Here is a 12010-nt window from a genome sequence, read left to right on the forward strand (position 1 = left end):
ACTAATGTTTCTTGAATAATTACTACATACCAGGAACTGTACACCTTTTTTCACTTAATCTTGATCATGACTCTGTAAATGTAGGGACTGATATTCTCAAGTTCAGCTATTTCTTTCCCAAGGTAAAAATAAAAGCTAGTTTTTATTAAGTTGGGATTTGAATCTAAGTTTCTATGACTCCAAAGCCTATGTTATTTTCCTACCACATCACCCCACCTAAGATACCAAAACAGATTAGTCATTAATAATTTGAAATAAAAAATAGATCAGGAAACAAACTAGGTATTTGCAATTTCGAAATGAAGCTTAGTAGTATATAAATGTATAGAGTAATGCCTCTGAGAACTACACCTGGGTAAACAGCTCCTCTGCAAGACCTCATCACTATAGAACTTTGTTTTTAGCTATTTGAAAAAAAGGGGGTAGGGAACAATATAACATGCAAACAAAAATTAAAGAAAGCTGAAAAACAACAACAAAAACCAAAAACCACATGCCAACTCTCGACCATTTATTCCTAGCCCCCACACAAAGGAAACCACCATTAACACACTCTTAGGTCTATGTCTAGAAACTTCTCTCTGCATATATTAGAATAAATCATATTTAGCCTTTAAATATTCCTACTAAAATGGGTCATTACCAACATTTTATTCTGCATTTACCTTTTATGACTTAATGTACCTTGCAGATCTTCTGATATGCTCTAGAATGTTGTGTCCCCAAAAATTCACGTTGAAACCTATTTCCCCAATGTGACAGTATTTGGATGTGGGGCCTTTGGGATGTGATGAGGTCATCAGGGCAGAGTCCTTGTGAATGGTATTAGTGCTTTTGAAAAAGAAACACCAGAGAATTCCTTTGCCCCCTTTGGCCATGTGAGGTTACACTGAAAAGATGGCTGTCTAAGAACCAGGAAGCAGGCCCTCATCAGACAAGAACCTGCCAGTGCCTTGGACTTTCCAGCCTTCAGAACTCTGGGAAATAAATTTCTGTCATTTGTTTATAAACCATCCAGTCTATGGTTTTTTGTTACAGTAGCCAAATGGACCAACATACTACATTAGCACAAAAAAGCTAACTTAGTCTGTTTAATGGCTATACAATTTATCCTAACTTAATTTAAGCAGTTCTCTTTCCAATTTCAGTTGGGTTTTTGAAATTATGAGCAATGCTATAATGGACAACTATACATAGCTATTTTGGCATATCTTTGGAATATATGGGTCAAAGGGTTTTTGACTTTCTGATATACGTATTACCAAATTGCTTTCCAGAAAGGCTGCACCAAATCACAAGCCTACCAACAGTAAGAGTGTCCACTCCCCCAACACCCTTACCAAAACCAGACATTATCAAACAAGGGGAAAAAATTTTTGCCAATCTTGTAAGTGAATAATCCATGATTCATTCTTGTCTTGGTCAACATGAATAAGACTGATGATACTCTACTCATGTTACTGGCCATTTGTTTTTCCAGGAACATATCAGTCATACCCTTTGCTCAAATAAATTAGGCAATTCATTTTATTGATTTCTAGTTTTTTGTTTAATTCAGGAAATTAACTTTGAAACTTATGTACATTACCCAATCTTTGCTTTTATAGCTCCAGGGTTTTGTGTTAGACAAAGAAACGTATCCAGCTCCAAGATTATTTTTAAAAAGTAAAAAGAATTATCCAGGTTTTTTCATGATGCCATTAAAAAAAAAGCATTCAAATGTCTAATACACAATGAGTTTATTTTGGCATAAGGAGTAAGGTTAGGATCCAGTCCTTTTTACTCCCAAATAGCTAGCCTATTTTCCTAACACTACTCATTGAATACTCATCTTCTGAAGATTGTAAATATCTGATGAGGAATTTAAAATGAGAACAAGACTTTTAAAAACAGTTCTACAAAAATAAATGTCATAAGTGATGTTACAGAAAATGGTGGACTAGGAAACTCAAGGGGTCAGTCCCTCTGCCCAAACAACCAGTTAGCTGTTAAAGTGATCAGAATCAACTATTTTGGAACTCTGGAATCCGATTAGGCACTTACAGCAACTAAGGCAATACTTGATGATGGGAGAGGTGGCAAAACCTCTCTAAGAGAGCAGTGTGCACAAACCAGCTATCATGCCCATTTCTCAGCCCTGCCACAGCCTCTGCTGGGACGGTGACCCACATTACTAGAGTGGCTAGTTGATGCCAAGTGGACTAAAACTGCCATGTCCTCCAAAAGTTGGGGGCTATGCATTCTGGCCAATCTGATGGACTCCTACAGCTTTGTCTGGCTTCTCCTGCACTGGCTACCCAAGCAGCATCCATCCTAGGACTTTACAGGACACACACACTCCCCTACAAACCTCCAGTAAGAGCACTTGAGGCAACGTCAGGTCACGGGGCTGACTACATACAAAAGCAGCAGAAACTTCAGTGACTACATGCAACAAGGAATACAAACTTTACAAACAGTTTGGAAAAATCACCAGACAACTGCAGCCCTTAACACGTAACAAAAGAAATCCCCTAGAAGAGGAAGAATCTCATTTCAAGAGAAAAGTTACCACATTAGAATACTCAAAATGTTCTAATTTTCAATCAACCAGTACACAAAGGAAAAGGAAAATGTGGCACATTAGCAGGAAAAGGAGAATCAGACAGACACTATCCGGAGAATCCCAGACACTGGGGTGGTTAGTCAAAGATGCTAACTCAACATCTTGCATGTGCTCGAATTGCTCAAGAAAACTATGGACAAAGAACTAAAGGAAATTAAGAGAATAACATCAATAAAGAGATAGAAATTATAAAAAGGAACCAAATGGAAATTCTGGAGCTGAAAAGCAAAATACTATGTTATGGGCCAAATTGTAAAAACTCCCCAATTCATACGGCGAAGCCCTAACCCCACCTCCCCCCACCCCCGCCATGCCCCAGAATCTGTTTTTGTCTGGTCATAAGTCCTTTAAAGAGATGATTAAGTTCAAATGGGGGTGCTTAGGGTGGGCTTAATCCAGCCTAACTGATGTTCTAGTAAGAGATGAAACTTGGACACACAGAGATACATGAGGGTGTACACCAAGTGAAGACATGGTGAAAAGCTGGCCACCTGCAAACCAAGGAATAGGGCCTCAGAAGAAACTACACCTATCGGACACCATAATCTTGGACTTGTAGCTTCTAGAATTTGAAAAATACATTTCTGTTGTTTAAACCATCTACTCTGCGTTGTTTCACACCTAGGAAACAAACACAAGTTGAACTGAAAAAATTCACAAGAGGAGTTCAATGGCAGATTTAAGCAGGCAGCTCCCCTCCATCCCCCTAACCCCCAGCAATATCATAGCTAGAACAACTGAAATTCACCAGTCTGAGTAGAAAAATGAAGGAAAATGAACACGCATTCTGAGGTGCCTGTGAGACAACATCAAATGTACCAACATGTACACTATTAGAGTCTCAGAAGAAGGGTAGAAAGTTATTAAAAGAAATAGTGGTTGAAACAGATACATGAAAAGATGTTTCACGTCACTAATCATCAGGGAAATGCAAATAAAAACCACAATGAGATATCACCTCACACCAGTAAGGATGGCCAGCATCAAAAAGACTAAGAACAGCAAATGCGGGCGAGGATGCGGAGAAAGGGGAACCCTCCTACACTGCTGGTGGGAATGTAAGCTAGTTCAACCATTGTGGAAAGCAGTATGGAGGTTCCTCAAAAAACTAAAAATAGAAATACCATTTGACCTGTGAATCCCACTCCTTGGAATTTACCCAAAGAATACAAGTTCTCAGATTCAAAAAGACATATGCACCCCTATGTTTATCGCAGCACTATTTACAATAGCCAAGATATGGAAGCAACCTAAGTGCCCAACAGTAGATGAATGGATAAAGAAGAGGTGGTACATATACACAATGGAATATTATTCAGCCATAAGAAAGAAACAAATCCTACCATTTGCAACAACATGGATGGAGCTGGAGGATATTATGCTCAGTGAAATAAGCCAGGTGGATAAAGACAAGTGCCAAATGATTTCCCTCATTTGTGGAGTACAACAATGAAGCAAAACTGAAGGAACAAAATAGCAACAGACTCAGACTCCAAGAAGGGACTAGCGGTTACCAAAAGGGAGGGGTGTGGGAGGGCAAGTGGGGAGGGAGGGAGAAGGGGATTGAGGGGTATTATGTTTAGTACACATGGTGTGGGGGGTCACGGGGAGAACAGTGTAGCACAGAGAAGGCAAATAGTGAATCTGTGGCATCTTACTACACTGATGGACAGTGCCTGCATTGGGGTATGGGTGGGGCCTGGATAATATGGGTAAATGTAGTAACCGCATTGTTTTTCCATGTGAAACCTTCATAAGAGTATATATCAATAATACCTTAATAAAAAATTAAAAAAGAGAAAGAAAGAAATAGTGGTTGAAAACTTCCCAAATTTGATAAAAGACAATCCTACACATCCAAGAAACTCAACCCCAAGCAGGATGAAGTTAAAGAGATCCACGAGACACATTCTAAATCAAATCGTAGAAAGCCAAAGACAAGGGATAATATTAGGGCAGCAAAAAAAGAAGCGACCTGTCATGTAAAAAGAGACCCTCATTAAGATTAAGAGCTAGTTTCTCAGCAGAAGTCATGGAGGCCAGAAGGCAGCAGTGTAATATATTTAAAGTGCTAGGAAAAAAGTTTGTCAATGAAGAATTCCATATCTGGAAAAACAAAGTATTAAGATGTCATCTATGACAGTAACAGTATGAACGGGGATGGACAAACATGTACAGGAAAAGAGTGTTTATATACACTTAAAACTAAGTTTGAATTAGTCAGACCTGGTTATTATAGATGTTAACTGTAACCTCAAGGTAACTAATAGAAAAATAACAAAATACACATGAAAAGCAGAGAAAGGAATCAAAATGGCATACCAAATAAATATTTTAAGAAGACAGTCATAGAGGAACTGAGGAACAAAAAAGATACAAAGTACACAGAAAACAGTGAAATGGTAGAAGTAAATCCTTACCAGCAACTGCTTCGATTAAATTCTCCAATTGAAAGGTAGAGACTGGCAGAATGGATTGAAAAACATGACTTATTTAAATGTTATCTATAAGAAACCTACTTTAGATAAAAGGCACAGAGGTTGTAAGTAAAATGAAGAAAAAGATATCCCATGCAAAGGGTAGCCAAGACAGCTGGGGTAACTTACATTATCATCAGAGAAAATATATTTTGAGTCAAAAAGGTTATAAGAACAAACAGTATTTTATGTTGATAAAAGGCTCAATCTATCAAGAAGATAAAACAATTATAAACATGTATACACCTAAAAAGAAAAAAAATTGAAGCATTATGTATGAAACACAATGGACAGAATCAAGACATAAATAGATGGATCTACAACAGCAGTTGGACACTTCAATATCTCACTTTCAAAAGTGGATAGAAAAACCAGAAAGAAGATCTAGAAGGAAATAGAGGACTTGAATATCATAAAGCAATCATAGCTGAGACATACACAGAACACAAACAAAAATGAAGTTCTGATACACGTCACATCACTGATGAATAGTGAGACCATTGTGCTAAACATTAACATCTACAAGCCAGACACAAAAGGGCAAATGCTGTATAATTCCACTTATGTGAAAGATCTAGAATAGGCAAATTCATAGAGACAGAAATAGGTCAGAGGTTACTATGGGCTTGGCGAATGAGGAATGGGAGTTACTGCTTAATGGGTAGATCTTCTGTTCAGAATGATAAACAAAAATTTGGAAATACAAAGTGGTGCTGGTTGTACAACACTGCAAGTATAATTAATGACACCAAACTGTACACCTGAAAATGGTTAAAATGGAAAACTAAATGATATTTACCACACATTTAAAAAACTGGAAAAAAAAGTCAGGTAGGTTTATTTTTAACTGTCGAGGTGGTATTAGTCCTTCTAATAAGTGTCCGACCTCTGTCCTTTGAGTGAGTGTGACATTTCTACACTCAAGAATACCTCAGAGATACTGTGGGTTTGGTTCCAGACCACTGCAATAATGTGAGTTAAATAAATTTTTTGGCCCCCCAGTGCATATAGAAGTCATATTTACACTATACTGTAGTCTGTCAAGTGTGCAACAGCATTATGTCTAAAACAGCAATGTACACACTTTAATTAAAAGATACCTTATTGCTAAAAAATGCTAACCATCATCTGTGCTTTCAGCAAGTCATAATCTTTTTGCTGGCGGAGGGTCTTGCCTTGATACTGATGGCTGCTGACTGATCAGGGTGGCAGTTGCTCAAAGCTGGGGTGGCTGTGGCAATTTCTTAATAACAAACATAGCCCCATCAATTTGACTCTTCTTTTCATGATGATTTCTTTGTAGCACGTGATGCTGTTTGATAACATTTACTCACTTTGAAGGAGTTTTTAAGAACTTCTTTAAAAATTGGAGCTGATCCTCTCAAACCTTGCCAGTGCCATACAACTAAGTTTATCGAATATTCTAATCCCTTTCTGGTCATTTCAACAATCTTCACAGATTTTTCACCAGGAGTAGTTTCCATCTAAAAATAAAACCACTTTCTTTTTCCCATTAGAAGTAATTTCTCATCTATTCAAGTTTTATTGTGAGATTGTAGCAATTCAGTCACTTCTTCAGATTCCATCTCTAATTCTAGCTCTCTTGTTATTTCAATCACGTCCACAGTTACTTCCTCCACTGAAATCTTGAACCCCTCCAAATTCATCCATGCAGGTTGGAATCAACTTCTTCCAAACTCTAGTTCATGTTGATATTTTGACCTCTTCCCATGAATCACAAATGTTCTTAATGGTATCTAGAATTTTCAGTTTACTTTTCCCAGATCCATCAGAGAAGTCACTATCTATTAGTTATAGTCTTACAAAAACTATTTCTTAAACAAGACTTGAAAGCCCAAATTACTTCTTACTCCATGGGACACAGTATGGACATTGTAGTAGCAGGAATTAAAACAATATTAATCTTGTCCATCTCCATCAGACCTCTAGGGTGACCAGATGCACTGTCAATGAACAGTAATATTTTTAGAGGAATCTTTTGTACAGAGCAGATCTCAACAGAAGGCTTAAAATTGCCAGCAAACCATGTCGTAAACAGATGTGCTGTTATCCCGGCTTTGTTGTTCCATTTATAGGGCACAGGCAGAATAGATTCAGCATAAATCTTAAGGGCCCTAGGACTTTCAGAGAGGTAAATGAGCACTGGTTTCAATCTGCCTTGGTGTTGATGGCTGCATTAGCTGCTAATGAGAGGTAGCCTGTCCTTCGCAGCCAGGAACTTACTTCTCTAGCTATGAAAGTCTGAGATGGCACCATTCTTCCAATAGTAAACTGTTTTGTCTATACTGAAAATATGTTGTTTGGTGTAGCCAACTTCACTAATTATCTCAGCCAGATCTGCAAGGTGATTTGCTCCTTCACTTTGCACTTTTATGTTATAGAGACTGCTTCTTTCCTTGAATCTCATGATCCAACCTCTGCTAGCTTCGAACTTTTCTCCTGCAGCTTCCTCACCTTTCTCAGCCTTCATGGAATTCAAGAGAGTTAGGACCTTGCTCTGGATTAGCTGCTGGCTTAAAGAGTTATGGCTAATTTAGCCTATCGAGACCAACTAAAACTTTCTCCATATCAGCAATAAGACTGTTCTGCTTTTTTATCATTTGTGTGTTCACTTGAGCGGCACTTTTAATTTCCTTCAAGATTTTTTCCTTTGCATTCACAATTTGGCTAACTGGCACAAGAGCCCTAGCTTTCAGCCTACCTCAGCTTTTGACATGCCATCCTAAGATCAATTAATTTCTAGTTTTTGAATGAAAGTAGGAGACATATAACTCTTTTTCTCAGGGCACTTAAAGAGACCATTGTAGGGTCATTAACTGGCCTAATTTCAGTACTGCTGTGTCTCAGAGAATAGGGAGGCTCAAGGAGAGGGAGAAAGATGGGGGAATGACTGGTCAAGGGAGCAGTCAGAACATATTTATTAAGTACACCACCTTATATGGGACCTGTTCAAGGTGTCCCCACAACAACAGTAGCATCAAAGATGACTAATCACACATCACCATAAAAAATAACAATAAGAAAAAAGTTTGAAATATTGCAAGAATTACAAAAATGTGATATAGAGATATGAAGTGAGGAAGTGCTGTTGGAAAATTGCATCGACAGAGGGTTGCCACAAACCTTCAATTTATAAAAAATGCATTACCTGTGAGGTGCACTAAAGCAAAGTACAATAAAAAGAGTTTGCCCATATTCCCTTACCTTAGCCCGAAACTCTTCCACTGGTTTTCCTGCTACATAACCAATATTTACAAACACACAAGCAGTTGTGGTTTATATTAATAGTAGAGTTGTTATTTTGATTGTTTAAGACTTTCATAAAATTAAGCCACTAACCCCCCACTCTCCTAACATAAAACACTATATGCAAGATTCTGTGGGGGATTTCTAAGATGATCAAGGAATTTCACATCTTGAATTCATAATCTGGTAGAAAATATTAAAAAAACAAGCACACGACCCTGCTATTCAAGACAAAGCCTGAGAAAAGCACCAGACAATTACAAACCTAGGAGTAATTCAGAAGAGGGGATCTGTATGCCCTATAGTCATATAATCTGTCATCATTATAAATTTTGGTGTCACCAGTAGAGGGAGAAAGACTTGAGGGCAGCATATACTTCTTCCTATTTATCACATCATAACCAAAATAATCTAAGAAATGGAAAAATTGATCTAAGTCCTGGAAACAAGGACCAGGGTTTTCTATACGCTACAAATTTCTATTAAGGACATAGTGGAGATGGGGCCAAACTGAAGGGAGACATGGCCCCTGTGACTCCACCTGCTCTACCAGGCAGTCCTGGTTTAGTATACCAGGCAAGCTGGACAGAGGACCACTAGTATCAGTTCATCTGTAAGATCTGGAGCTAAAAAGCCAGGGTGGACCATGGGACAGGTCCTGCAGATTGGCAACATTCAGAGACGGCTGCAGTGGGAGACCTAAGGTCATGCATTAACTCAACAGGGACTCAGTAATAGCTCCAAGAAGGAGGTAAAGGCATAGCCCATATTTGCCAGCTGGGTCAAAAAGACTAATGTAGAACTTAGGTATCACATTTTCGCCAACACAGAAGAAAGTACATAGAGCTCAAGCTCTCCTGAGAATGCCTAACACCCAGCCTCCAAGCTCCAACCACTCCACTTAAATTGACACCTGGTGTCAGTATGGTTCAGCCTGTCTTCCAGTGAAAAAGCTAAGAGTAAGATTTTAACAGGATTCAAGTATATGGTGGAGGACAAAAAAAAAAAAACCTTTTACAAAGTGAGAAATTTCTGACCTGAGCAGAATATTTCCCTCGAAAGAATAAGCAGAATAAAACTGTGTTGGTTTTATTCTGTAAGTAAATGGGGTCTGTAAATAGATTCTACAATAATAAAAAAAGAAAATACCAAGGAATAAACAAAGAGTAAAGTTTTAGATAGCATTTTATAACTGATGTTTCCACAAACTTACGTAAACAAAAAAGCTGACTGACTTAAAGAAACTAGTAATAGAAACAAGTAATAAGAATAACGACAGGCAATAACAGAATCACAGCAGTGGAAAATGGGAGTCAATCATGTGTAAGGCACTTTGGGAAACTGCTATCAGAATGCAGGAGGAAGATAAAAATATGAAAACATCAAGACAGAAGATGATAGAGCAGGAGATCAGAGAATAGAGATCCAACATCATCTGGCTAATAAGTGTCCTTGAGAGAAAGAACAAAATGAATGGAGCACAAGGAATAATCACATAAAATATTTAATAGAAGAGAACTTCCCTTAACTGAAAACTTTTGAGTATTCAGAAGAATCTTGTCTCAGTAGTAGGGACAAATTAATTTCAGACAAAATAAAGTTCTGGCCCTATTAAACAGCTTAAACACAAGCTGCAAAACAATCAAACTATTTCCAAGTAACTTAACTGTTCCAGAACAAAGCTTGAGAATATTTACGTAACACAAAAATATCCAGAACCCAACAAGGTAAAACTCATCCCTGGTATCCAATACAAAATAGGCATGCAAAAAAGCAGAAAAATAAAACCCATAATAAAGAGAGAGGAAAAAAAAGTCCATTAATGGAAACAGATCCAGATATGAGATTTATACAATAGGTGGAAAATTCTGTATTCTGTATGTTCAAGAACATAGAGGAAAATTAAGCAGATGAGGTAGACAAGGAAGCTATAAAAAAGACCCAAATCAAACTCATACAGAATAAAAACAAAAATGGGATGGGAATAACAACAGAACTAAACTGTAAAAGAAAAGATTAGTGAAATTGAAAACACAGCAATAGAAAACCTAAAATAAAAGAGAGAAAAAAGGACACAAAAAGAGGTACAGGGGAACAGAGTATCATTGAGCTGTGGTGGCAAATTCAAGGTGCCTCACTAGAGTCCCTGGAATAGGGGACAGACAGGGTGGGTATAGAGGCCAAAATTTGTTTGAAGAAATAACAAGAACCTCTCCAAATTTGATGAAAACAATAAACCCACAGATCTAAGAAACTCACACACCCCAACCACAAGAAGCCTGAAGAAAAGTACACCAAGGCATATCAAAATAAAATCATTTAAAACCAGTGCTAAAGCGAAAATCTTAAAAGCAGCAGAGAATATAGCATCTTATTACACTGACAGACAGTGACTGCAATAGGGGGCTGAGGACTTGATAATATGAGTGAATGTTGAAACCACAATGTTGTTTATGTAAAACCTTCATAAGATCATTTATCAGTGACACTTTAATAATAATAATAATAAAAAGTAGCAGAGAAAAAAGACCAATTGTGTACAAAGGACCAAAGATACGGTGGCAAACCTCTTGACAGCAGGAATGACAGCCAGGAGACAGCAGACATCTTTAAAATACTGAGAGAGAGAAAAAATAAAATATCTATGAACCTAGAATTCTATATCCAAACTGAGTATCTTTCAAAATGAAGGTAAAATATTTTTTTTCAGACAGAAAAGCTGATAGAATTCATCACTAGAAAGGTGAAAAGTTAAAAAAAAAAAAGGAAAACGAAAGTAAGGCAGGCAACAATACTAATATCAAAGTAAAATTCAATGCATCAAATGGGATGAAAGCTTATTGTTAATTGATCAGTTCTCTAATTCACGACATCAGTGGGTCACTTTGTGAACTTCTATGTGTAAGTAGCATGGTCTTCAAAAAACAGTGACAAAAACAATTGTATTGAGAAATATAAATATCCCTCTTTTAGTTCTTAATAAATCACGTATGCAAAGAATAACTAGGATCTAGCAGTTTGACTGGTATCACTGATAATGCTAATTTAACTGAAACATACAACCTCTGTTTCCTATAAATAACAGCTGCTTTTTCAGTTTCCATAGGACACGTACACAGGAAGCATCAATATAAGTGAACAGAGGAAGCATCAATAAATTCCCCAAAGCAGAAATACATATACAGAGAACATCTGATTATATATGTTTACACAATATAACAAATCTAGAAATATTAAAAGTATAAATTTAAAAATACCCACTCAGTAATTCAACAAACTGAATTCTAAAACAGTGAAGAAAACTGAAACTGCAATGTCAAATGCACAAAATCAGGGTAAGAAAAGGAATATAATCACATTATAGATTCTTTTAAAAATAGAAGCCAATTCTACAATAAATTTTTTAATTTCACTGCTAAAAAGTTTCAAAGAAAAATATAAATATTGGATTGACTTGAGAAAAAATCCAAACAGATGAGTAACTGGAGAAATTACCAAACACATCCAAATGGTTTCTAAAAGCACACTAGGGCCAGAATATTCTATGGGAAAATTCTGTAAAATTAATTCCTATGCTATAAAAACTGTTTCAAAGAGGGAAGGGTGGTGGGGGTGGCGGGGCAAAGGAATAAGGGTGGGAGAAAACTTGCTAATTATTTTG

The 12010-nt window shown here is 37.1% G+C and overlaps 1 protein-coding gene across 9 annotated transcripts in view; it reads right to left on the minus strand.

The window, feature by feature from the left end:
- The window catches only part of ZBTB43 (zinc finger and BTB domain containing 43), a 36428-nt gene that overhangs the window by 6412 nt on the left and 18006 nt on the right, over nt 1-12010 (minus strand). Inside the window, exon 1 of one of the 9 annotated variants that reach the window (XM_037008147.2) lies at nt 31-2878. The exons of the other annotated variants lie outside the window; for them this stretch is intronic. The gene's annotated coding sequence lies outside the window, so the exon portion shown is untranslated. Of the gene's footprint in view, nt 1-30; nt 2879-12010 lie in introns of those variants that run through there. 9 annotated transcript variants of the gene reach the window in all.

Source organism: Manis javanica, chromosome 2 (genome assembly GCF_040802235.1).
Source record: "Manis javanica isolate MJ-LG chromosome 2, MJ_LKY, whole genome shotgun sequence".
Taxonomy (NCBI): domain Eukaryota; kingdom Metazoa; phylum Chordata; class Mammalia; order Pholidota; family Manidae; genus Manis; species Manis javanica.